Source organism: Engystomops pustulosus, chromosome 1, assembly GCF_040894005.1.
Source record: "Engystomops pustulosus chromosome 1, aEngPut4.maternal, whole genome shotgun sequence".
NCBI lineage: Eukaryota > Metazoa > Chordata > Amphibia > Anura > Leptodactylidae > Engystomops > Engystomops pustulosus.
This window is the reverse complement of record NC_092411.1, coordinates 303,782,565-303,806,413: the sequence shown is the minus strand read 5'-3', so window position 1 is coordinate 303,806,413 and position 23,849 is coordinate 303,782,565.

Here is a 23,849-nt window from a genome sequence, read left to right as displayed (position 1 = left end):
TAAATTTGAGTTAGTGCTAAAGACCTCTAACTGCAGATCCTATGAGCCGGACGAGGTCCAAGTATTGTGTCTGTAATGGAGAAACACACATTTCCTTATCGTCCGTTGGGCAGCACATACGGGATTCTTTCCCTAGGTACAACCAGAAGAGAACAGGTAACAAGCAGTAGTAGACAATAAACCAATGCATGCCTTGGCTGACTCCACCTATAGGACGGAGCACACACACAGCCCTTGTATTTAGGTTTTTCTCTTTAGGTTCATTATAGAAGAGTCAGGTCACCTCTGTGTGTCCTGCAGTGTAAGGACTGACATACGTCCTGTGACTGTCTCCAGGCTCCCTGCTCCGCAGGTCACTTGCCTGAAGGGCCACCGTACACCTCATGGAGCCTGGAGGCTCGGTGCAGCCCGGTTGCTTCTTAGAACCTCTTGCCTCTGTAGCTGCTCTCATTCACCTCATGGCATTATGGTTACTAGAGCCTCGGGCACGCTTATGTGATGCAAGTGGGACTGAGTCCCCTGGAGGATCACCTCCTCATATCCGGGGTAAGTGTCACTCAGTATAATGACTATGGAGCAGTCTTGCTGTGTACCTCGCCAGCTTGGGCGCCCTGTCTTGGGTATGTGTACCCCATGTCTGCTGACTATACAGGTGTTGTCAGTATAATTGCTGGTTTGGAGCTGTTTGGTGCTTGTCCAGGAAGAGCTTGTACAGCTTTCTTGTCTTATAGGGGTTAATAACTTTGGTTGTGGTATGTACCTTCCTGCCATCTCTGGCACATGAGATCCTCCTGCAGCGCTGCTCCTGATATTAAACATTCATGTATCTGGATGTAGAGAGCACATCCTATCAGTGAGTATGTTCCAGGCTGTATACCAGGCTCCGCGGGTCCATAATACACCTGTGATATGTTATACCCTGCCTATTATACAGTGTTATACCCTGTTATCGCCTGCTGTATAGAAATCCCTGCATGTTACTGGGTATGATTCGCTGTAATCAGCCACTGGGCAGATATCGCTTTTGCAGGTGGCAAAGCATTGTACGTTAACTGTATACAAAGAACGTGGAAATTTGAATATATCATGCAATTAATCGTATAGCCAACACACCCTATACAACATTAAATCAAGACCAAAAAAACAAGTTGGTGTGTAAAGGCTAAATGGTATACACATTTATTTATTTAGAAAATATGGGACACACATGAAAAATGCCATGCATCACATTGCATAAAAACATTTAAAAAGTGTATAAAATACACATAACAAGTGGAACGGTGCCAATCCAACCGATCCACACACGGCCACCAGTCACCATTGGGTAAGAACGGTAGCCCCCATGTAAAGTTAAGAAAAATATATAGCCAACAATAAATACAAAATGGCACAACGGTCTATCAAGTATTTGAAGAAATAGGCAAACTCCTAAATAGAGACATGAAACCCAGGAAATGGACAAAAAAGGGGGAGTAAGCCACTAAATGGTAAATGGACCAGCCAAAAGATAATTGAATGACTAAAAAGATACAAAGTAAACCATGGGGGGACAAAGGTGAAAAAAGGCGAAGGACGAGTGGCCGGAGGCACCCCACGCGTTACGCCGCGAGCTTGCGACTTTCTCAGGGGTCTAAATAAATAAAATTTGTATACCATTTAGCCTTTACACACCAACTTGTTTTTTTGGTTTTGATTTAAAGCATTGTACGTTACTAACATTTGGCTACTTACGTATCTCCTGAGCGATGTGATGATTGTGAGCACCAGGCTGTGCGCCATCTGCAGGTCTGCATTCACCAACTGCAGCCGCCAACATTGTGCAACCTCACAACACTCACCAAATTGTTACATCTTTATACAGAAAACCGACAGCTGGCGATTCTACTCTGTATGCTTCAAGCTGCCACAAAAAACCCACCACTAAAAACGTACCAATCGGTAAATTCAATCATGCTGAACGGTCCTGTAGTTCCCCCCCAATACACTCCATTCGGAGTATAAACATGTCGACACCAGACTACAAATCAGAGGTTGCTGTAAACTCATCATAAAAAGGGCCAAATCTATTGTCTTGTGTAAGTCTCGCGAAGATGAAGATCTCTTATTTGGCAATAATTTCAGAATCTACTATAGAGAACCATAACAAAGCAGTTGTATTCAGTACCACATATAGGGGCACATTTACTAAGGGTCCGTTGGACGCATTTCCATCAGGTTTCGCAAATTTTTCCGATTTGCACAAGGGTTTTTGGTGCACGCGATCGTATTGTAGCGCATCGGCGCCGGCTTTAATGCCACACAAATCGGAGGAGGGTGGACGTCGGACAACCCGACTGATTCGGACAAAACGCTGAATTTAAAAAATAAATTGTGTCGCAAGATCAGCACTTACATGCTCCAGGAAGAAGAAGGTGAACTCCGGGGACCTGAGCGGGGAAGCAACACATGCAGGATATCGGATGCATGATCTTAGTGACTCCCCGCACAGGACATTATACACGGACAATGCACTTACATGCACCAGGAAGAAGAAGGTGAACTCCAGGGACCTGAGCGGGGAAGCGACACATGCAGGATAGCGGGCGCAGGATCTTAGTGACTCCCCGCACAGCGCATTATACACGGACAATGCACTTACATGCACCAGGAAGAAGAAGGTGAACTCCGGGGACCTGAGCGGGGAAGCGACACATGCAGGATATCGGATGCACAATCTTAGTGACTCCCCGCACAGCGCATTATACACGGACAATGCACTTACATGCACCAGGAAGAAGAAGGTGAACTCCGGGGACCTGAGCGGGGAAGCGATACATGCAGGATATCGGACGCAGGATCTTAGTGACTCCCCGCACAGCGCATTACACACAGACAATGCACTTACATGCACCAGGAAGAAGAAGGTGAACTCCGGGGACCTAAGCGGGGAAGCGACACATGCAGGATATCAGGCGCAGGATCTTAGTGACTCCCCGCACAGCGCATTATACACGGACAATGCACTTACATGCACCAGGAAGAAGAAGGTGAACTCCGGGGACCTAAGCGGGGAAGCGACACATGCAGGTTATCGGACGCAGGATCTTCGTGACTCCCCGCACAGCGCATTATACATAGACAATGCACTTACATTCACCAGGAATAAGGTGAACTCCAGGGACCTGAGCGGGGAAGCGACACATGCAGGATATCGGATGCATGATCTTAGTGACTCCCCGCACAGCGCATTATACACGGACAGAGCACTTACATGCACCAGGAAGAAGAAGGTGAACTCCGGGGACCTAAGCGGGGAAGCGACACATGCAGGTTATCGGACGCAGGATCTTCGTGACTCCCCGCACAGCGCATTATACACGGACAATGCACTTACATGCACCAGGAAGAAGAAGGTGAACTCCGGGGACCTAAGCGGGGAAGCGACACATGCAGGTTATCGGACGCAGGATCTTCGTGACTCCCCGCACAGCGCATTATACATAGACAATGCACTTACATTCACCAGGAATAAGGTGAACTCCAGGGACCTGAGCGGGGAAGCGACACATGCAGGATATCGGACGCATGATCTTAGTGACTCCCCGCACAGCACATTATACATGGACAATGCACTTACATTCACCAGGAATAAGGTGAACTCCAGGGACCTGAGCGGTGAAGAGACACATGCAGGATATGGAGTGCATGATCTTAGTGACTCCCCGCACAGCGCATTATACACGGACAATGCACTTACATGCACCAGGAAGAAGAAGGTGAACTCCGGGGACCTGAGAGGGGAAGAGACACATGCAGGATATCGGCCCAGGATCTCAGTGACTCCCCGCACAGCGCATTATACACGGACAATGCACTTACATTCCCCAGGAATAAGGTGAACTCCGGGGTCCTGAGCGGGGAAGCGACACATGCAGGCGCACACGATCGGATTTGGGTGCAATCGCGCTAACTTTCATGCAACGCAAATCGGGAGGCGTGGCCGTCGGACAACCCGCCAGGTTCGGACTATGCGCGGGATTTAACTTTAAAATTGTGTCAGAAGTCACACACTTAAAAGCACCAGAAAGAAGAAGCATCTCAGGGATTGCGCAGGGACCAGGTAAGTAAATGTGCCCCAGTATTTTTCATTACCTGCAACTCTTGCAAAATACAAAATATTGGTTGCACTATACGTAACTAAAAAAAGAGAATGATGGAACACACAAATGGTGCCAACATTTCTCCTGATTCCTTATGTGGAAATAAAATATCCAGCGTATCTAAACATTTTCGCGATGTTCACTCCTCTTCTTTCAGCTCCACGACCATACAAGGCATAGAAAGAGGTAACTGCCCTACTGGAGGTGGAGACTGGAGAAGACTTCTCCTATCACGTGAGGGTTGCTGGATTCTGACCTTAAAAACCAGTTCCCCTCACGATCTAAATTTCAAAACAGTTTTATTATATCTATAGTATTTTTTATCATCTCTGTGGCATGTATCTACATGATTATCATGCATTGGCTTGTTTAGTATTGGTTTTCCTGCTTTTCCTTTCCTTGTTGCGTCACATCCTTTTCTGATATAAACATGTGTCATTTCATTTGTATGTAGTTACGATTAAGGACGCAGCTCTGTCCGAAATGCGTCATCTTTCTGTACCCTGTACACATTACCCTGTTTTTATCTAATCATGGAATGATTAATGTTTTTACTGGACTCGCTGGAATCCCCTCAGTGTGGACCCTCACAATGAACTCACCTGAAGCAACTCAATGGGGCAGATTTATCAAGCAGTCTGAAAGTCAGAATATTTCCAGTTGCCCATGGCAACCAATCACAGCTCCCCTTTAAAATATTCATGAGCACTGGTGAAATGAAAGCTGAGCTGTGATTGGTTGCCATGGGCAACTGGAAATATTATGACTTTCAGACTGCTTGATAAATCTGCCCCAATGTTTTCTTCCATGCGATGTCCTTCATACCTCCAGTCCACATTTTCATCTGGATTTGGTGAGCTGTATTTTTCTTCTTTTAACCTCACAACAGGCCTCAGCTGCTGAACAACTTCTGAGACAAGGTAAGCCGAACACTCAGGTGTCGTATCTACCTGCCAAACACTCAGGTGTCCTATCTACCTGCCAAAAGCTCAGGTGTCGTATCTACCTGCCAAAAGCTCAGGTGTCGTATCTACCTGCCGAATGCTCAGGTGTCGTATCTACCTGACAAAAGCTCAGGTGTCGCATCTACCTCCGGAATGCTCAGGTGTCGTATTTACCTGCCGAATGCTCAGGTATCGTATCTACCTGCCGAATGCTCAGGTGTCGTATCTACCTGACGAAAGCTCAGGTGTCCTATCTACCTGCCGAAAGCTCAGGTGTCGTATCTACCTGCCGAAAGCTCAGGTGTCCTATCTACCTGCTGAAAGCTCAGGTGTCCTATCTACCTGCCGAAAACCTGACCAGGGGAGTATAAATACCTCTGCTGGGTGGAATCACATGGTCTTGAATACAGTCAGTAGAGCTGTTGTCCAGACCCACTACCAGGAAGAAGAGGTACCTCAAGAAGCTGCCTGATACCTGAGGGCGAGTCAGGAGACTCAAGCCCAAAACTGCAGCTTCCATTATTGGACACAGTTCCCCCTAAATCAATCCAGCCTGCATCTTCTACCAGGCACAGAGTAACCTTCCTGCGGATAAGCTACCTTCCACCGGCTTGTGGAATCTACTGCTGTTACGTTTGGCCGCTGTCTGCTGTTCAATAAAGAACTGTAAGTTGATTTGCACAACGTTGCCTCCGTCTGATCCCTGGATATGGCTGTCAACCACCATGGTCTCTCCCATCCATTAAGCAGGGACCTATCTTACAGACACTCAGGGGTTGCCCCAGGGAGAACCAGTCTATCAGCCTCTCCCTCCATATTTTTTGCACACACCACCTGCTGGAGACCTGCCAGGCTGTAGGACAGCCCTCCAGTCCCCCATACCAAGCACCGTGACACTAGCGTGCCCTAGGTCGCAATCACCAGCCACAACGGTATTCTGGGCTCCGGCAGCCTCCAGGCCCCAAGGAAAGGCTAGGCCCCGGTGGGGGATGTTGCACATGTTCTCCATAATTGGCATTAGAGAGAAGGAAACTCTTATATCCAGGCAGCAGAGGTCCTCATACCATAATCAAACCCAGCAGTGTTCACATATATTTGGCTTGTTGTACACCTCATACTAATGTGTCCTTTGTGTTTCCACTAGACGTCCTCTCCTGAGCGGCTGTCACAGACCCCTATGAGAGGTGGAAGGAGGAGAAGGATAACAAGGCAGAGGTTATGTCCTCACCCATTGCCTATAGAGTAGGAGTCTAATATCTGTTTCTCCTGTGTTTTCCAGAGCATACTTAGCCAGAGATACACAGAAGTCACAGGCTGAAGCCATCATATTCTGGATCAGGATGAGGCTAGCTCATCTCAGAAAGAATATATCTCACTAGGAAAGGAATCTGATGACCAATAGGAGATATTCCCATTGAGGGAGGAGAATATACTGAAATCACCAGTGGGACAAAGATGATTCTACTTCTCAGTCACTGATGTTGAAGTCCTCCCTAGTCTCCTGGTCTTGTCTATAACCCTCCAGTTTGGACAGATCAAACCTACTAAGGAGCATTGCCCTTATATCAGGTCCAGGCACCCCGGAGCCATAAGCAAAGGGAGACATAAATTTGGCATGGGGGGACCTATAAAGCTGGCATATTTATGTAGTAGTATTCATTTATTATGGGTGGGTTCTGCTTTGAAAAGGCAGAGTATGTAGTGTCTAGGGTGTTACTGTGAGAGGGCAGCGTATGTAGTGTCTAGGGTGGTACTGTGGGAGGGCAGAGTATGTAGTGTATAGGGTGGTAATGTGAGAGGACAGAGTATGTAGGGTCTAGGGTGGTACTGTGAGAGGGCAGAGTATGTAGGGTCTGGGGTGGTAATGTGAGAGGACAGAGTATGTAGGGTCTAGGGTTGTACTGTGAGAGGGCAGAGTATGTAGGGTCTAGGGTGGTAATGTGAGAGGGCAGAGTTTGTAGGGTCTAGGGTGGTAATGTGAGAGGGCAGAGTATGTAGTGTCTAGGGTGGTACTGTGAGAGGGCAGAGTATGTAGGGCAGGTTGTACTGTGAGAGGGCAGAGTATGTAGTGTATAGGGTGGTACTGTGAGAGGGCAGAGTATGTAGGGCAGGTTGTACTGTGAGAGGGCAGAGTATGTAGTGTCTATGGAGGTACTGTGAGAGGGCAGAGTATGTAGGGTCTATGGTGGTACTATGAGAGGGCAGAATATGTAGTGTCTAGGGTGGTACCATGAGAGGGCAGAGTATGTAGTGTATAGGGTGGTACTGTGAGAGGGCAGAGTATGTAGTGTATAGGGTGGTACTGTGAGAGGGCAGAGTATGTAGGGTAGAGTGTACTGTGAAAGGGGAAAGTATTTAGGGTCTAGGGTGGTACTGTGAGAAGGCAGAGTATGTAGGGTCTAGGGTGGTACTGTGAGAAGGCAGAGTATGTAGTGTCTAGGGTGGTACTGTGAGAAGGCAGAGAATGTAGGGTCTAGGGTGGTAATGTGAGAGGGCAGAGAATGTAGTGTCTAGGGTGGTACTGTGGGAAGGCAGAGTATGTAGTGTCTAGGGTGGTACTGTGAGAAGGCAGAGTATGTAGTGTCTAGGGTGGTAATGTGAGAGGACAGAGTATGTAATATCTAGGGTGGTACTGTGAGAGGACAGAGTATGTAGGGTCTGGGGTGGTAATGTGAGAGGACAGAGTATGTAGGGTCTAGGGTTGTACTGTGAGAGGGCAGAGTATGTAGGGTCTAGGGTGGTAAAGTGAGAGGGCAGATTATGTAGCATCTAGCGTGGTAATGTGAGAGGGCAGAGTATGTAGGGTCTAGGGTGGTACTGTGAGAGGGCAGAGTTTGTAGGGTCTAGGGTGGTAATGTGAGAGGGCAGAGTATGTAGTGTCTAGGGTGGTACTGTGAGAGGGCAGAGTATGTAGGGCAGGTTGTACTGTGAGAGGGCAGAGTATGTAGTGTATAAGGTGGTACTGTGAGAGGGCAGAGTATGTAAGGCAGGTTGTACTGTGAGAGGGCAGAGTATGTAGGGCAGGTTGTACTGTGAGAGGGCAGAGTATGTAGTGTCTATAGTGGTACTGTGAGAGGGCAGAGTATGTAGCGTCTATGGTGGTACTGTGAGAGGGCAGAGTATGTAGTGTCTATGGTGGTACTGTGAGAGGGCAGAATATGTAGGGTTTAGGGTGGTACTGTGAGAGGGCAGAGTATGTAGGGTCTAGGGTGGTACTGTGAGAGGGCAGAGTATGTAGTGTCTATGGTGGTAATGTGAGAGGGCAGAGTATGTAGTGTCTAGGGTGTACTGTGAGAGGGCAGAGTATGTAGTGTATAGGGTGTACTGTGAGAGGGCAGAGTATGTAGGGTCTATGGTGGTAATGTGAGAGGGCAGATTATGTAGCATCTAGCGTGGTAATGTGAGAGGGCAGAGTATGTAGGGTCTAGGGTGGTACTGTGAGAGGGCAGAGTTTGTAGGGTCTAGGGTGGTAATGTGAGAGGGCAGAGTATGTAGGGTCTAGGGTGGTACTGTGAGAGGGCAGAGTATGTAGGGTCTAGGGTTGTTCTGTGTGAGGGTAGAGTATGTAGGGTAGGGTGATACTGTGAGAGGGCAGAGTATGTAGGGTAGAGTATACTGTGAGAGGGCAGAGTATGTAGTGTCTAGGGTGGTAATGTGTGAGGGTAGAGTATGTAGGGTAGGGTGGTACTGTGAGAGGGCAGAGTATGTAGGGTAGGGTGGTACTGTGAGAGGGCAGAGTATGTAGGGTAGAGTATACTGTGAGAGGGCAGAGTATGTAGGGTCTAGGGTGGTAATGTGTGAGGGTAGAGTATGTAGGGTAGGGTGGTACTGTGAGAGGGCAGAGTATGTAGGGTAGGGTGGTACTGTGAGAGGGCAGAGTATGTAGGGTAGAGTATACTGTGAGAGGGCAGAGTATGTAGGGTCTAGGGTGGTAATGTGAGAGGACTACACTACAACACCTGTTCATATCCCCCTACCATTTTGTGCAGCTGTGTTTATGGCCCTTTCACTCCATTATCACCTCAATGGAAGTCTCTGGAAGATTCCTTTCAAATGGCTGGAAGGTTTATTCCAGAAATATCCCTGTCTAAAATGTACTAGAATATTCCACCAGAATTCTCCAATATAACTCTCTCTCCTTCCTACATAAGGCCACATACTTAAATTTTAATACAGACCAACCACTCCAACACAGTCTACCACCAAGTGAGACAACCCTCTTTTTTGCTGATTTGATGTCTTTTTGTGGCCCAGAATTTTGTTCCACACGCTCAGGGGTGCTGAGATATAAGCACATTTCTGCAGCCTCCAATAAGTCCAGTTTCCGTGCTTCCCCTTGGTTGCATCTTCAGCTTTTCCACTGGTATTTCAGCAGCTTAGTAATAGCGTCTAGATAGGTCATTTTATTTGGAAGCCTCACCTCTTCATGGGTGTTCCACTATTCTTCAAGTGATTTAGAATGTATTAAAACGTTAAGTATCATTCACACTTCAGTCGGCTTTGTGACAATCTGTATTTCAGTATCTTTTGTGTTAATTAAACCCACTCCTACTCCTGCTTCGCCCACCATTGTACCTATAATGTCCTCTTTTGATCTTTGATGTTGAGATTGAAGCACAATGGGGCTCATTTACTGAGGGCTCTGCGGCCACACCTTCCTCGGGTTTCCCGACTTTTTTCCGTTTTGCGCCAAATTCCGCTGGGATTTTGGCACACGCGATCGGATTTCAGTGCATCAACGTCAGGTTGCATGCGACGGAAATCGTGGGGCGTGGCCATCGGAAAACCCGACAGATTCGGAAAAATCACGGTATTTTTTAAAAAAGTGTCGATTGACACACACTTACATGCACCAAGAAGAAGATGGTGAACTCCAGCGGACCTCGGCTGACCTCGGCGCAGCAGGGAGAACGTACAGCTGGATCGCTATAGGACTGGGTAAGTAAATGAGCCCCAATATATTAAAACTAGAGATGAGCGACACACTCGTCCGAGCTTGATGCTCATTCCAGCATTAGCATACTCGTAACTGCTCGTTGCTCGGACGAATACTTCGCCCGCTCGAGAAAATGGCATCTCCCACCGAATTGATTTTTGGCAGCCAGAAACAGAGCCAATCACAAGCCAGGAGACTCTGCACTCCACCCAGCATGACGTGGTACCCTTACACGTCGATAGCAGTGGTTGGCTGGCCAGATCAGGTGACCCTGGGATAGACTAGCCCCTGCCCGCGCTGCTCGGATCATTCTGTGTCTGGATGCCGCTAGGGAGAGAGCCGCTGCTGGTCAGGGAAAGCGTTAGGGTGTTCTATTAGAATAGTGTTAGGCAGGAGTGATTCTACAAGAACCCAACAGCCCTTCTTAGGGCTACAATAACGTTATACTTTTTTTTTTGTTTGCCTGTGGCTGGGCTTGCTGGCATTAGTAGTGCAGCTAGCACCATATTGTGAGTAATTTGCAGGGAGACTTGTGTTTAGCTCTTAGTGACACACATATCTACCTCAAACACCGAAGTGGGACAATTTATTAGGGGTTTGATTGAATTAGGCACAGTCTGACGATTTTTTTTTTTTTTTCAAAACTGAAAGTGACTTAAAATCCTGTTGTGTGCTGTCAGTGTAGGTTAGAAACTAGGCATACAAGAACCCAACCGGCTTTGTTAGGGCTACAATAGCGTTATATATTTTATTTTTTGTTTATGGCTGGGCTTGCTGGTACTAGTAGTGCAGCTAGTACTATATTGTGAGGAATTTGCTGGGAGACCTGCGAACGTTCTATTTAGCTCTTAGTGACACACATATCCATCTCAAACACCTAAGTGGGACAATTTATTAGGGGTTTGATTGAATTAGGCACAGTCTGCTTTTTCTTTTCTTTCTTTTTTTTTATAAAATAAAAAGTCATCAGACACAGGGTGTAGGTTAGAAACTAGCCATAGCAATAGGATAGCATTGTTTTGTTAAAAAAACAAAAACACAAAAAACACCAAAAAAACACACAAAAAATGTACAGTTTACATTTTAATTTTGAAAATGTTAAACCCGAGGGCTAGGGGTAGGTGTAGAGGACGAGGGCGTGGACATGGGCGTCCAACTACTGCAGGGGTCAGAGGCCGTGGTCTTGGGCGAGGTGAGACACCACCTGCTGATGAGGGAGCAGGGAGACGCCACAGAGCTACACTCCCTAGGTTCATGTCTCAAGTTACTGGGACTTGTGGTAGAGCACTGTTGAGGCCTGAACAGTGTGAACAGGTGATGTCGTGGATTGCGGACAATGCTTCTAGCCATTTGTCCACCACTCATTCTTCCACGCAGTCCACCCATGTCACCGAAATCAGCACTCCTCCAGCTCCTCCACCTCAGCCTCCTTCCCCCAAGTCTGCCCCCTCCCAGGAAAATTTGGCATTTGAACCGGCATACTCTAAGGAACTGTTTTCTGGACCCTTCTCAGAGTCACAAACCACTTGTCCGGTTGCTGCTGAGCTCTTTTCCGATGCCCAGGTTTTCCACCGGTCGCAATCTGTGGGTGATGATGACATTGTTGACGTAGTGGAAGAAGTGTGTAAAGAGGTTTCGGACGATGAGGACACACAGTTGTCAGACAGTGGTGAAGTTGTTGTCAGGGCAGGAGGTCCGAGGGGGGAGCAGACTGAGGGATCGGAGGATGATGAGGTGACAGACCCAAGCTGGGTTGATAGGCCGGGTGAACACAGTGCTTCTGAGACGGAGGCGAGTCCTATAGCAGAACAGGTTGGAAGAGGCAGTGGTGGGGCCAGACGGAGAGGCCGGGCCAGAGCTTTTGCATCACCACCAAATGTTTCACGTAGTGAAGCTCCCGTGGCGAGGGCTAGATTTTCGGAAGTCTGGAGGTTCTTTAAAGAAACACCGGATGACCGATGGACTGTAATGTGCAACCTGTGCCACACCAGGATAAACAGGGGATCCACCACTACTAGCTTAACTACCACCAGTATGCGCAGGCATATGAATGATAAACACCCCACTCAATGGAACCAAGGCTGTTCACCTTTGGGCCCGGCACACCACTGCTCCTTCCCCTGTGTCACCTGCTGTCTCTGCTAGTCAGCCCCCTGCCCAGGACCCCGGCCCAAACAACCCCCATGCGAAAACCACACCTTCGCCTCCACGATCCTCCACAGCATCCATCTATGTCTCCATGTGCAGCGTTCAGCTGTCTAAACTCCAGAAGCTGGAGCGCAAGAGGAAATACAGTGCAACCCACCCACAAGCCCAAGCCCTCAACGTCCACATCTCCAAACTACTTAGCCTGGAAGTGCTGCCCTATAGGCTAGTAGAGACCGAGGCCTTTCGAGAGGCCTTTCGCAACCTCATGGCGGCAGCCGCCTCTTGGTATTCGGTCCCTAGCCGCCACTACTTTTCCCGATGTGGAGTCCCAGCCCTGCACCAGCACGTGTCAGACAACAACAACCGTGCCCTGACCAATGCTTCTGACAAGGTCCACCTGACCACGGACACGTGGACGAGTGCTGCCGGGCAGGGCCACTGTATATCGCTGACGGCACATTGGGTTAACTTTGTGGAGGCTGGGACCGAGTCTGACCCTGGGGCTGCTCATAAACTGCCGAGGATTGCGGGGCCTATCTCGTTCCAGGTCTCTCAGGCTTACTATGACTCCTCCTCCTCCTCCCACCCCTCCTCCACCTCCTCCTCCGAATTACCATCCGTGGGCATGGTGCCATCAGTCGGTAGCAGCGACAGCAGGCGGTGCTCAAACTGCTGAGCCTAGGCGATAAAAGGCACACCGCCCAAGAGCTATTACAGGGCATCACGGTGCAGACTGATCTGTGTTTGGCACCGCTCTACCTGAAGCCAGGCATGGTTGTGTGTGACAACGGCCGTAACCTGGTGGCGGCTCTGCAACTCGGCAGACTGACACATGTGCCATACCTGGCCCATGTGTTAAATCTCATAGTTCAGCGGTTCCTCAAGACATACCCCAATCTGTCTGATTTGCTCACGAAGGTGCGCCGCATCTGTGCGCATTTCAGGAAGTCCAGCACAGATGCTGCCACTCTCAGGGCAGCGCAGCGCCGCCTCCAACTGCCCACTCACTGACTGTTGTGCGACGTGCCCACGAGGTTGAATTCAACATTAACCATGTTATCCCGAGTTTACCAGCAGCACAGAGCGATTGTAGACTGCCAGATGTCAACTTCCACCAGAACTGGTAGTCAGGTCAGTCAGCTTCCTCAAGTCTACAATAAGGAGTGGACGTGGATGTATCATATCTGTCAGGTGCTGAGTAACTTTGAGGAGTCAACACAGATGGTCAGCGGTGATGCCACCATCATCAACCTCACCATCCCGCTGCTTGGCCTTTTGAAAAACTCTCTGGTCAGCATGAAGTCGGAATCTTTGCGCTCGTCACAAGAGACAGATGAAGAAGATTCCCTTGTTGATAGCCAGAGCACACTCCGGTCTGTTTCTCAGCGAGTATCGGAGGAGGTGGAGGAGGACGAGGAGGAAGAGGAGGAGAATGTCGGCGAGGCAGAAGAGGGGACCATTGCTCAGTCCTTAACTGTTCAGCGTGTATGGGCAGACGAAGAGGAGTTGGAGGAGGAGGAAATGGACAGTCAGGCCAGTAAGGGGAGTGAAATCTTGAGCGTTGGGACGCTGGTGCATATGGCAGATTTCATGCTAGGCTGCCTATCCCGTGACCCTCACGTTCAAAGAATTCAGTCCAGCACCGATTACTGGGTATTCACTCTCCTGGACCCACTGTACAAGCAAAATCTTTCCCTGGAGAGGAAAGGAGTGTGAGACTGCATGAATACCAGCAGGCCCTGGTGCACAAGCTGAAACAGTATTTCCCTTCTGACAGCGCTAGCGGCAGATGGCGTATTTCTGCGGGAAAAGTAGCGGGGGAGAGTAGGCGAGCAGGCAGCTTGTCCAGCACTGGCAGGGGTACGCTTTACAAGGCTTTTGCCAGCTTTATGTCACCCCAGCAAGACACTGTCACCTGTCCCCAGTCTCGGCAGAGTAGGGCTGATCTTTACAGAAAGATGGTGAGGGAGTACGTAGCTGACCATACCATCGTCCTAAATGATCACACAGCTACCTACAACTACTGGGTATTCAAAGCTTGACATGTGGCACGAACTGGCGCTGTACGCCTTGGAGGTTCTTGCCTGCCCTGCCGCTAGCATGTTGTCCGAGCGGGTTTTCAGTGCATCTGGTGGCATCATCACCGATAAGCGTACACGCCTGTCGACTGACAGCGCTGACAGGCTGTTGCTTATCAAGATGAATAAAGCCTAGATTTCTCAGGATTTCCATTCTCCACCTGGTGAAAGCAGCTCAACCTGAATAATGTATGCACTCCTTCTCCTCATTGTCCTCCTTATCCTCCTCTTTGTACAATAAAGTAGAGGAAACTGGCTATTTTTTGCCAGGTCCAACTGGCTCTAGGTATAGTACTCTATGTATTTAATTTTTCTGGAGGGCCACCTACCTGGTCCTCTGTTATAAACAATTTTTGGGAGTGCCACATACAGGTACTCTATGTATTTCATTTTTCTGGAGGGCCACCCACCCGGTCCTCTGGTTTGAAAACTTTTTTGGACTGCCACATACAGGCACTCAATCTATTTAATTTTTCTGGAGGACCACCTACCTGCTCCTATGGTTTGAAAACTTTTTTGGACTGCCATATACAGGCACTATCCAAATTAAATTGTCTCCATAGCAGCCTCCACACGTCGTCTTTATAGCTGCCTCCACACCTTGTCTCCATTGCTACCTCCACACATCATCTCCATAGCTGCCTCCCAAATTCGTCCATATAGCTGCCTCCATAAATCGTCCCCTTAGCAAACGAACTGTGTCAGGCAGAATTTTGGTTTGTTTTCATGGCTTCCACATCAAACTTGTTAACTTTGTTGCCACCCTGCTGTGTTATCCAAAAAATATACTGGCAAACTTTTAGCATTTACCGATATTATTTCAGCGCTTCTTGCGCATCTGTTTACATTCCCCTCACCCGCCATAACCAAGCCAATTACTTATAAGAACAGTAATACACTTGATCTTATACAAAAGGTTCTTAGAAGTGCTGTTTGCAGCCCCGGCCTGCTTTGAAAATGATAATTTTTTAAAATTAAACGCTTCTGGCCGCCAGGCCCATTTTGGGTGGGGAGGAGCCGAGAGACGGGGGCTTGGACAGGCGAAAGCTCGCCTGGCAGCGGACCGCCAGCTCCATCCCAAGATTAGGCAGCCTCAGAGGCATCTATGCATGCTGCCCCTGCTGTTTCCTGTCCATTTTGCCTCCGCGATCCTCCACAGCATCCACCAATGTCTTTCAACTCTCTATACCCCAGACGCTGGAGCACGAGAGGATATGCAGCACATCATCCCCTTATCAAACGAGCTGTGTCAGGCAGATTTTCAGGTGCTTCACCAGATACATAATGGAACTCTGTCACCATGCTGGAGACCTGAAGTTTCAATCATAGAAGCAATATGGATGCCCCAGTAGTCACTCTTAATCATGGAAGTCGTCTCCATGGCTGCCTCCACATCTCGTACCTTTATCAAACGAGATGTGTCAGGCTCATTTTTCGGGTGTTTCACCAGATACGTTATGGAACTTGGTCACTATGTCGCCACCATGCTGTGTTATCGACTAAATATACCGTCAACCTTTTGTTCACATAGGAAATCATTTCAGCGCTTCTTGCTCACCTCCTTTGGTTCCTCTCTGCCACCCATTGATTTGAAGCCTGAGTCCATTTGGGGTATGTCGCCATGCCACTCTCTAGCCTGCCTCTGCTGGCGCTGCCTCTGCATGCCGTCTTCTATAGTGTCAGGGTCAATTATTGGATGTTTTAGATGCTATCTAGCCTCATTCGGTCACTCTGTCATCGCCATGCTGTTGCCCATAATTTTGGCATAATGGTACAATTAAGCAGCCTCAGAGGCATCCATGCATGTTGCCCCTGCTGTTTCCTGTCCATTTCCGTGGTGTTTACATCATTTTCTGGGGTTTCCAGGTGTTTGGCCAAGCTTCCCTGTGGAGACCCTTGGTCCCCTTAAAAAATGCTTGAGTCTTCCATTGACTTCAATGGGGATCGTTATTCGAGACGAGCACTCGAGCATCGGGAAAAGTTTGTCTCGAAAAACAAGCACCCGAGCATTTTAGTGCTCGCTCATCGCTAATTAAAACCAGTCTCTTTCTACTTGGAGTTTTGTAAAAAATGAGCTGTTGGGAAAAGTATTTGCAATTAGCTATTTCCTTGGATGTAAGTGCCATGTTACTAACTATATTCTACCTCCCTGGCCCCATCTACCTGGAACCATAATATTTTATCCCTGTTTTCCTCCTCTAATAATCAGGTAATGTTGTCCCATCCCGCCATATTACCTGAACTGAGCCAATCTAGAATATCATTGTCAGGATTCAGGATCAGTGGATCCTCTGGACCACCGCGGGAGATGGTACTAGCCGACACCTGGGATCAGAGTCTAAGTGGCACCTGGTCTTCACCAGAGCCCGTCGCAAAGAGCTATGGTCTTGCTGCGGCAGGGTACCACCAGGTCCTTCCACAGATGCGACTAGCCCGCGGTGGCAGCCAAGGTCGAGGTACCTTAGCAGGAGACAGACTTGTGGTCAGGTCCAGGCACAGGATCAGGACAGGCGGCAGAGATGCAAGGTCAAGTCCAATCCATGGTCAGCAATGGGAGGTCTAGAATGATTGGAATGGGAACACAGGCACACAGGATCACAGGACACGGGAACTCAGGGGCAGGAACACACAGGAACACAGAAACACACGGGGATGCAGGAATATTGCAGGGGAGCTTTCACAATGGCGTAGGCACACAAAGATCCAGCGAGGCAGGAATGGAGGTGCCGGATTATAGGGAAAATGTTCAGCCAGCGCACCAAATATACTCGCAAAATATTTGTAAATATAGCAGCACGCCAGTCACACATGTCCACCCGACCCTGGGTTTCGCCTACACAGCTTCTTCCGGGGTATCAAGTCTTTGAAGATGTCATTAACAAACTCCTGAAAAACGGCTGGCGCATTACAGAGTCCAAAAGGCATAACTAAATATTCAAAATGACCATCACGGGTGTTATAGGCGGTCTTCCACTCATCCCCCTCCCTGTTGCGGATGAGCTTGTAGGCCCCACGAAGATCCAACTTGGAGAAAACACTTGCGCCCCATAGACGGTCAAACAGCTCCCTGAACAGCGGCAGAGTATATATCGATTTTTAACGGTGACCTTGTTAAGACCGCAATAGTCAATACAGGGGCGGAGAGAACCATCCTTGTTGGAGACAAAAAAGAAACCTGCGCCGGCTGGAGAAGAGGATATGCATATGAAGCCCCTTTGCAGATGTACTCAGACATGGCAGCAGTCTCAGGAACCGAGAGCGGATATTCCTGACCCAGCGGTGGAGAGGAGCCGGGCAGCAGGTCTATGGGGCAATTGTGGGGACGATGTGGAAGAAGAATCTCAGCCTGCTTTTTGGAGAACACATCTGTGAAGCTCCTCCAGAGACAATGTCGAAGTCCTGACAGGTAGCAGACAAGGAATCTCCACACAGTGTGCGTAACAATTCAGGCCCCAATGGAGAATCTCCCCAGAGGACCAGTCCAGAACAGGAGCATGATGCTGCAACCAGGGGAGAGGAGAGGGAAGGAGAGCGGAAGTGCATTGGGGTAGCACAAACAAAGAAAGTCTCTCTTTGTTTAGAGCACCAACTTGCAGGAGTAGGGGTTCCGTGCAGAACCAGATAGGCACGGAGAGAATCTGGCTGCTGACCGAGGCAATGGACAATGGTTTCTTGAGACGAACCAATGGGAAGTGATGCTGGGAGACCAGAGCAGCATCCACAAAGTTTGCTGTAGAGCCCGAATCAAGGAAAGCAGAAACCTGGAGGGGGCACCAGACCCAGAGCCAAGCAGCACGGGAATGTTCAATCTTGGAGAAGCCTCTGTCACACCTAGGGACACTTCTCCCATTAAGCCTAGGTGATAACATCCTCCCGGACGCTGGGGGTGAACGGGACACGTTTTGAGAAGATGTCCAGGAGAGGCACAATATAGGAAGAGGTTCTCCACCCGTTGCCCGGAACGTTCTTGCGGAGAAAGCCAGGACCTATCCATTTGCATGGGTTCCTCAGCAGCAGGGAAGACCGGAAACTGGGCAGGCCTTTGAAAAACAGGGTCCAAGCAATATAAGCGTTGGACCAGAGGTTGGGCCTGTTCCAAGCGTAGTTCCTCGGAACTCTGAAAAACGGATATCTATCCGAGTGGCTAGTGAGCTGAGACCACTCAGATTAGATGGCAAGTCCAGGGCAGACAGAGTGTCCTTTATGTGGCTAGAAAGTCCCTTTTTAAAGGACGCCAACAAAGCCAGTTCGTTCCAGGGTGCGAAAACGGACAGCATAATCACCCACAGATGCATCTTCTTTTGTCAGATTCAGCAGTGCCGTCTCAGCCAAAGATGCATGGGCAGGTTCCTCAAAGACTGACCGAAACCCCGTGAAGAAGGAAGAGATGTCAGCCGTAATGGGATCCTTCTTGTCCCAGAAGGGTGTTGCCCATGCCAGGGCCTTCCCGGATAGAAGACTGATAATAAACGCCACCTTGAACCGCTCAGAGACAACCTGTGAAGGCATAAGTTCAATATGCAGGGAGCACTGGGTGATGAAGCACCTGCACAGTTTGGGATCCCCGTCATATTTGGACGGTAAGGAAAGTGTCAACCTGGGTTCAGCAGGAGGCAAGCAAACAGAAGAAACCGGAGGAGCTGTTGACGCTTGCTGTGGCGGATGCAGCTGGGAAGTCCATAGATGATGCAGCATGGCAGTGATCTGATCAAGTAGATGACCTTGTCTGTTGATCCGCTGGGACTGTCAAGACAGAAGAGTGGTGATATGTGCCAGTTCAGAGAGCGGGATTAATGGCCGGATCTTATTGTCAAGATTCAGGATCAGTGGATCCTCTAGACCCCCCTGACACCTGGGACGGGGGGTCTAAGTGGCACCTGATCTTCACCAGAGAACGCCGCAGAGTGGGATGGTCTTGCGGTGGCAGGGTACTACCAGTTCATTCCACAGGTGCGACTAAGCTCCGGTGGCAGCTGAGGTCGAGGTACCTTAGTAGGAGAGAGTCTCGTGGTCAGTTCCAGGCACAGGGTCAGGGCAGGCGGCAGAGATGCAATGTCAAGTCCAATCCGGAGTCAGCAACGGGATGCCCAGGCAGATGAATACTGGAACAAAGGCACACAGGAATGCAGAACCCGGGAACTTGCAGGAACACACAGGAACACAGGAATATTGCAGGGGAGCTTTCACAATGGCGTAGGCACACAAAGATCTGGCAAGGCAGGAAGGGAGGTGGAGGATTATAAGGAAAATGTTCATCCAGTGCACCAATCAGCGGTGTGCTGGCATTTAAACTTCCTACAGCCGGCGCGTGCGCGCCCTAGGATAGGGGGACCCGCACGCATGGCATTCCGCTGGAGCACCGGAGCCAGGGCAGGTGAGTCCGAGAGGAGCGGAGCCTGGGCACACGGAGGAACACGGGTGCGCCCGTGACCCGAGACAGATTCGTGACAATCATCAAAATCATAATAACATAACATTCTGACGTCCCCATGTCCAAAAACTAAATTCTTGTTTTAAAATTCAGTTTCCCAAACCTCCCCTGTTATCCTAAAGTCCAGTGCAATCTCCTAGGACATTAAACATATTCAAACTTGTGGGTTCCATTGGTCTCTTGATTTGTTCATGTAATGTTTTTGGATGTCTTCTTCTGATATTTGGTTATACAAATGTTCATGGTCCGCGATGTATGAAAAAAACAAACAAACAAGCTTTTCCATCTTTATGTCAAAAAGAAAAAAAGAAATATCTACAAAGGATCAAAGACAGAATCAGTCCTTATAGTTTAATTCCAAACTGGTAAAACATGACTTGCAATCTTTGCTGCACCTAGACCTTTATTTTCCATTGGTTTAATTTGCTCCCTAATATCAGACAGCAAACTTCCATTTTGGGTCTTGACCACATTAAATGGATCCCTTCTATGTCCGGGGCAATACCTTGCAATGTGACCCACCTTCCAACATGCAAAACATTCAATCCTATTGTTTCTTCGACAATATTTAGCAATATGCCCTAGACGACCACAAGAAAAGCACCTAACTGGCTTAGTAGTTTTATGTTTACATTGCACCATAATGTCATTACCCGAATCTTTGCCACCCACTTTTTTGGAATAATCAAAATTGTCTTTAACTGGCAATCCAGGCATCAATGTTGTTTCTGACCCCGTATAAATTAGGGTAATAATTTTCTCCCCATCTACCCACACATCACATGTAGGTCTCCCCTAGAGATGAGCGAGCACTAAAATGCTCGGGTACTCGTTATTCGAGACGAACTTTTCCCGATGTTCGAGTGCTCGTCTCGAATAACGAGCCCCATTGAAGTCAAAGGGAGACTCGAGCATTTTTCAAGGGGACCAAGGATCTGCACAGGGAAGCTTGGCCAAACACCTGGGAACCTCAGAAAAGGATGGAAACACCACGGAAATGGACAGGAAACAGCAGGGGCAGCATGCATGGATGCCTCTGAGGCTGCTTAATCGCACCATTATGCCAAAACTATGGGCAACAGCATGGCCATGACAGAGTGACCGAATGAGGCTAGATAGCATCTAAAACATCCAATAATTGACCCTGACACTATAGGGGACGGCATGCAGAGGCAGCGGCAGCAGCGGCAGGCTAGAGAGTGGCATGGCGACATACCCTAAATGGACTCAGGCTTCAAACCAATGGGTGGCAGAGAGGAACCAAAGGAGGTGAGCAAGAAGCGCTCAAATAATATCGGTACATGATAAAAGTTTGCCAGTATATTTTGTGGATTACACAGCAGGGTGGCGACAAAGTTAACATGGAAGCCATGAAAACAACCCAAAATTCTGCCTGACACAGCTCGTTTGATAAGGGGACCATGTATGGAGGCAGTGAACTAGTAGTAGATTAAAGGTGCTGCAGTTAAAACTATGTTAGTTGGATCTTGGCATGGAGCTGGCGCTCCGCTGCCAGGCGAGCTTTCGCCAATCCAAGCCCCTGTCTCTAGGCTACTCCCCAAACAGCACTTCTAAGAACCTTTTGTATAAGATCAAGTGTAGTAGCGTTCTTATAAGTTTAGGATATGGCGGGTGAGGGGAATGTAAACAGGTGCGCAAGAAGCGCTGAAATAATATTGGTAAATGATAAAAGTTTGCCAGTATATTTTGTGGATTACACAGCAGGGTGGCGACAAAGTTAACAAGTTTGTTGTGGAAGCCATGAAAACAACCCAAAATTCTGCCTGACACAGCTCGTTTGATAAGGGGACCATGTATGGAGGCAGTGAACTAGTAGTAGATTAAAGGTGCTGCAGTTAAAACTATGTTAGTTGTGGGCGTGGCCTGGCTGCCGTGTGAGATGGCCGCGTGAGGAGAGTGCTCCGGCTCCACTACCGTCTAGCAGCAACAATTCCGGGCGACCAGAGGGCACAATGCCCAGCAAGTTAGCTAGCTCCCTTCCCTCCTCCATGGGGAGAAAGCGGGGAGCTAAAGAAACAGGAGGGAGGCAGATTGGACACTACTTTCCTCCGGACCCGCCGCGCGGTGCCACGAGGAGGCAAGATGGCGCCGCGGACCGGACTCCAGCAGGCAGAGAAGCGCCGCTCAGCGCTCTGCCACAGCGCAAAGCACGAGTAAGTCCCCTGTCGGGGAATAACTCACCTGCCCCCTTCGATGTACCGGAACGCTGGAGTCTCGACTCGGGCTCTCTCCGGGCACCAGCTCATCTCTCCCCTGCTCAAACGGAGGAAGACTGCAGCATGCCTCCGCTCCTCCTTCACTCAGAGGAGAACTCACGGGCCTCGGTAGCCTCCCTGCAAGAGGCAGAGGTCTCACCTTCCAACAGCCCAGCGAAGCAGCGGGCTAAGAAGCAAGACTCAGCACATCACATCCAGGTGAATGATATACCTTCTCACCAGTCTGATTTTTTTGCCACATTCCAGGCTTCAGATAAAACGGTGTCTGAACACACACTCATGTCTATGCTTATGGCACTGCGATCCTCCCTGCATACGGATCTGTCTGCTCTTATTAAACCTATTCAGACCTCGATCACAGAGTTAGGAGAAAGAGTGTCACACACTGAAGATAAGATAGCATCCTTTGTTGAATCACATAATGAACTGGTAGATGCCCATAACGCAGTGGAGGCTTCAGTCTCATCTATTCAAGCAAAACTTATAGATAATGAAGACAGGGATAGACGTAACAACGTCAAGATAAGAGGCATTCCTGAGTCAATCCTTGCCTCCCAGCTTAAAACGTACGTCCAGCAATTAACCAAATCTCTCATTCCTGACCTGGCGGACTATGAATTAAGCATTGACCGCGCTCACAGAGTGCCTAAGCCTGCCAATCTGCCGGAAACAATTCCTCGAGATACCCTGGCTAGATTTACATTCTACCACGTTAAGGATCAACTGCTTGCGCAATCCAGAAAACTTGCCACACTTCCAGCACCGTATGACCCCATCAAGCTCTTCACGGACTTGTCAGCGGCCACTCTCCAGGCTAGGAAAGGTTTTGCACCTATTACTGCTATATTGAGAGCGAATGACATCCCCTACAGATGGGGCTTCCCTACTAAAATCTTAGTGAAAAGACAAAATACAATTGTGGCGATAAGCAACATTGAAGAAGGTATGGCAACCCTGGACTCCTGGGGCTTACCCAGATTGGAACCTCAGCATACAACTTCTTCTAGCAACCTCAAGCATCTAGACCCAGGATGGAGGAAGAAGAAGAACACCTGAAGAAAGGAAAAGGTGGTGGAGCCGACCTCAACGTCCTTACGTTTCCACAAGGACAATTTTCCCCCAGTGTGGTACCTATCAAAAAACGGGTACAAAATCTCTTGTTTATCCTTATGTTTTTATACATAGTTAAAATGTTTTGTAACGTTTGCCCACATTACTATTATCTACCATCCATTAAGGTTGTCCCAAGGGAACCACTACTTATGAAGGAAAGTAAGAATACCCCCTTTAGCATGTCTCTAAAGTATTTCTTATGGCATTGTCTGTACTCTCATTAAATGTTAAAGGGCTAAATAGTCCTTTTAAGAGATCACAACTATGGAATGAGGTGAAGAGACAAAAGGGAGACATTGTGTGCTTGCAGGAGACCCATATTTGCTCCGCAAATCCCCCAAAACTTTTCCATCCGTCTTATCCACATATAATCTCTTCCTCCTTCCATAAAAAAAAAGAGGGGTCCTTATTGCTTTGAAATCCTCTTTAGCAATAGAGATACAAAATTCCATTATAGACCCTCAAAGTCGTTATATAATCCTGGTTTGTAAGATAAACAACTTGCAATATACTCTAGTTAATATATATGCGCCTAACACTAAGCAGGGACCTTTCCTTAAAAAACTTTTTAAAAAAGTTGCATCAGTGAAACAAGGCTTCTTAATAATGTGTGGGGACTATAACGCAATTAACCATCCTCAGATGGACACTACCTCTGCTAACCCTTTTAGATCCTTTACTCTTAACCGCTTGCTTTGGGAAAATGATTTACATGATATTTGGCGCATACAACATACAACGGAAAGAGACTTTACATACTTTTCCCCTAGACATAAGACATACTCACGCATTGACTCTATAATAGTAGATAGGCGAATGATTG